This window comes from Pinus tabuliformis, chromosome J, assembly GCF_031772625.1.
Source record: "Pinus tabuliformis cultivar Carrire ecotype Pingquan chromosome J, CPIR1, whole genome shotgun sequence".
Taxonomy (NCBI): Eukaryota; Viridiplantae; Streptophyta; class Pinopsida; order Pinales; family Pinaceae; genus Pinus; species Pinus tabuliformis.
This window is the reverse complement of record NC_142295.1, coordinates 1,355,200,733-1,355,204,755: the sequence shown is the minus strand read 5'-3', so window position 1 is coordinate 1,355,204,755 and position 4,023 is coordinate 1,355,200,733. Positions and strand designations below refer to the sequence as shown.

Genomic DNA, 4,023 nt, shown 5'->3' with positions numbered 1-4,023 from the left:
TAGTTATATGGTCAAAGGCCAGTGAGATTTGAACCTTATCATTGCGTTTTTTGTTGTTGGATTTTTGATTCCTTGCCTCTACTAAGAGACCTCGTTGGATTTTCATGACCTCATCAAGCATATTTTTCATTCATGGAATAGTATATGATAGCATGGTAGATTGTTATGTTATTTTGAACATGCCCTCTTCATGATTTGTTTATGTTCAGTGAACGATATTCTATCCTTTTATGCCTGTCATAATATGTGAATTGTCCTATTGCCAAATCAAGGTCAGTAGTTATATTTAAGTTGTGTGTTCGGTGAAAGTGTTTATTTTGATCTTGTGTTCTTGTGTGTATATGCATGTTGAAGTTTCTAGTCACATATAGTTTATGGTCTGCTAGGATAATACAAGTGTTGATTAATTTTAAAAATTTTAATGTGGACACTCTTTTTTTCAGGTTGTTCTACAATTCTGCTTCCAACCATGATTGTCCATGCATTGAACCTCAATGTGGAAGACATAAATTCTCAACCAGGCACACAATGTGGTATTTTTCCAAGCACACAATTTTTATCTAGGATCCTCAGATAATTTCTAATCTATTTAACTAAATTTTTGTAGTTCAAGATTGTTGGGAGGGGTGGTAACTATTGTGGTTGGTTGGTTGGAAATTGGTCTGCTATACAAATATGTTTTGTTGTAAAACCCATCATGGAAGTGATGGTCATGGTTGAAGGCTTGTATTTTATCTAGTCCGTTTTTTTCCGACTTCCAGTTGTATAGTAAGTGAAAAAGCTATGATAGATTAATTTACCGTTTGTATAAGCATCATTACATGAAATAATGCTCTGGAAGCACTAGGGAAGTATTATTCAATAATGTGGCAGTTTCCATGGTCTTGAGGAAACAGTTCTAGCATTTTGTAATAAATTGAATATAATGAAATCCATTGTAGTGAATTTCTTGCTAGCAATCTATTATATTTCCAAACTTTTGATGTTCAACTCCACTCCATTTTGATATCTTCCTTTTTATGTCAGTAAAGTAGATTCATTGCAATCACTATACTTATCATTCCAATGGTATCCCCTTTAAATTATTAATTAACCAATTTAAGCTAATAAGGAAGATCCTTCCAAGTGTCCACTCTATTCCATCTATGTTCCTCAGACATGCCAATGAAAACACTGATTCATTCTTTGAAATATGCTCCCTTCACCATATTTTTGCTTTTGAACCAGTCTACTAAGGAAGTGATTTCTGGTAAATCTCTAACATGGAATGTGGCCCATAACTAATGGGGTTCAGAGATTTCTCATATCACCATCCCTAGTAGACAAGATTTTGGAGGTAACAAAATAGCAAGTGATCAACAAATGGGGGAGAGTTTTATTTGCTTTCTAGCAATGCACACACATACAAGGCCCTTGGAAACCTCTTCTTTACTGTTTTCTACAATAAGAATTTTCCCTTCAAGGACAAATGGAAAATTTAACTTTTTTAGGTGCTAATGATTTCCAAACTTAGGCCCATTTAGCTAAAGGATAATTGTAAGGGTTTATATGTTTCTACGTCCTGCATTTATATCCCTCAATGAAAAAAAAGACAACTTCTTACCCCTTCTTAGACCAATGTTTTTTTTCTCTCTCTAATATACACCTTTCTTTTGCTTAGTTCCCTCATAAATGATAAATAAGCAAGCTGATAAGGACAATCCAGCCAACTTTACATTCTATTTCATCTTTGCATCACTCCAACCAAGGCAAGGAAAATCGTTAAATTGGGTATATTTGGGTATGATCCTACACTAAACATATATTAGAGGAGAAGGAAAAGACCCTATCAACTCTCCACTTTCGTTTAGTGTTAATCACCATAGAAAGAGCCATAATACCTGACACTAGTGAAGACCCAATAACAATGGCCTCAACAAGCACATGTTTTTCACAAGTTACAGAAAGAAATGTAAAATGTGTCTAGCTCGCATTGGGAACAATTCCACAAATTCAATGGCCTACACTTCAAACTATAGTAGAGGGATAATTGATTGTAAGAGAATTTCATCATTCTAGTGGTCTGTCAAACCTTTGGTATTTGTTATATTGATTAATAAACCCTTCTGTTGAGTAGCAATGGTTGAAGTGGTGGGAGTAGATCTTGCACTCTCTCCACCAAGTTCAAATCTCGAATGAAATTGGGACTGTTCTGACAAGGCTAAAAGAGTATGAAGCTTGAGACCCTCAAAAAGTGGGTGTGGCTCCAAAAGTTTTTGGATTTTTACTGAATCATAAGTTATCGATATACTCTTGAGTTAGTTATAATGGTAGCCATCCCAAACCAAGCTGCAACTAATTAACTTCACATTACTTCAGCCAACGGCCTTTGTACATGCTCCACACATTTCAAATCAAAACATAAATCCAACATATAACATATACAGAGAAATGCTATGCTCACAGCACCAAGTTAAGTCCTTGTCTAATATACAAAGACATGGCATCTCTATATTGTTTTTAATTGATTAAAATGGAAAAGTGAAATGTAATGAAGTATTTTAATTGTTTTATTTTTTGAATTTATATCACTAAAATTACTTAAATCATGATCATGATCAAAATCAGTCAATGTACATTCAAAATTTACTTAAATTATGATAAAAAACTAGGTTCAAACAAATAGAATAATTAGAAAATAATAAATTTATGTTTAAGATAGAAAGACATAGCATCTTTATTGTTGAGAAGAGGAAAAATAGTATATCCCTTAGAAGAGCTATGCCTTTGTACATGAAAGATTTCACAGATTTCATAAGCATGTGTTAAAAAACATTATACTGCAGCTTTCCATGAAGACAGGGGAGGTGTTTCTGAGTTCATCCATGTTAAGACCATATCACCAGATTGATCTCCAAAGACACCAGCTGAGGACACCAAATCTTCTACTTCTTTCATCTCCAAGGGTGTGAGCTCAACGGAAAGAGCACCTATGTTTTCTTCTAAGTTCTTCACTTTGGTTGTCCCAGGTATCGGTGCAACATCATTTCCCTGATGTTGAACCCAAGCAAGTGCTAGTTGGGAGGGGGAGCACCCCTTCTTTGAAGCTATTTCACATATCCTCTCAAATACAACCTTATTTTTTTCAAGATTCTCTTTACTAAACCTTGGCATAAACTGCAACAAAAAAAACAAAAGGTGTGTTACAAATAGGCAAAAAAATCAGAGATATGTCTTCAACTTGATCCACAACTAGCTATCTGGAATGGAAGGAAAACAAAATGAAAAAAATGGAAAGGTTGGGAGAGCATGTATGATGTCTTTTCAAACTATATCTCTATTTCGTATAACATGGAAAAGAGTAGAAACATAGAAAGCTTATGTGTAGATGAAAACAAGCATCTATAAAAAAAACAAAAACTATTCATAAAGCTAAAATATACAAAGTAAGAATAATAGATCCAAAATACCTTTCTGAAATCACCATCTTCTAAATTCTCAATTAACTTTGCTCCAGCAGACAGGAAACCCCGCCCTAGAGGGCTATATGGCACAATTCCAATGCCAAGCTCCCTGCAATGAAATGTTTAATTTTTAGTTTGCATCTTCTAGAATTAGGTGAATGGCCACATGGAAAGTATGAACTCCAAAGCATCCTGTACCTGCAAGTTGGAATAATCTCTTCCTCTATATCCCTACTCCACAAGGACCACTCTATTTGAACTGTTGTTATAGGATGAACAACATGAGCTCTTCGAATCGTTGATGAAGAAGCCTCGGAAAGTCCAATGTATTTTATTTACCCTTCTTCAACTAATTTTTTCAGTTCTCCCATCTATAAAAGATAAAAGATACAGAGATAAAACTTTTCAAACAACCAATAGTTAAGCATATAAAATTGGAAATTAGAGAAGTGCAACCAAGGAAGAAATACATAAAAGAATAATGATATTCAAGTGACCATTATAGTGACAAACTTTCTCCTATTAAAATTTAAAACGAATGCACATTGAGATCTAATCATGCTTCATGTTTTCCATTTTG

General features: G+C 34.2%; 1 pseudogene across 1 annotated transcript; it reads right to left on the bottom strand.

Moving 5' to 3' along the window:
- Positions 1–2,779: 2,779 nt before the first annotated feature.
- On the bottom strand, positions 2,780–3,814 carry LOC149232400 (putative aldo-keto reductase 4; annotated as a pseudogene). Its single transcript, XR_016247532.1, has 3 exons — positions 3,642–3,814; positions 3,450–3,552; positions 2,780–3,156 (listed from the first exon to the last, which is right to left on the bottom strand). The product of XR_016247532.1 is annotated as a putative aldo-keto reductase 4 (transcript).
- Between the last annotated feature and the right edge of the window lie 209 nt (positions 3,815–4,023).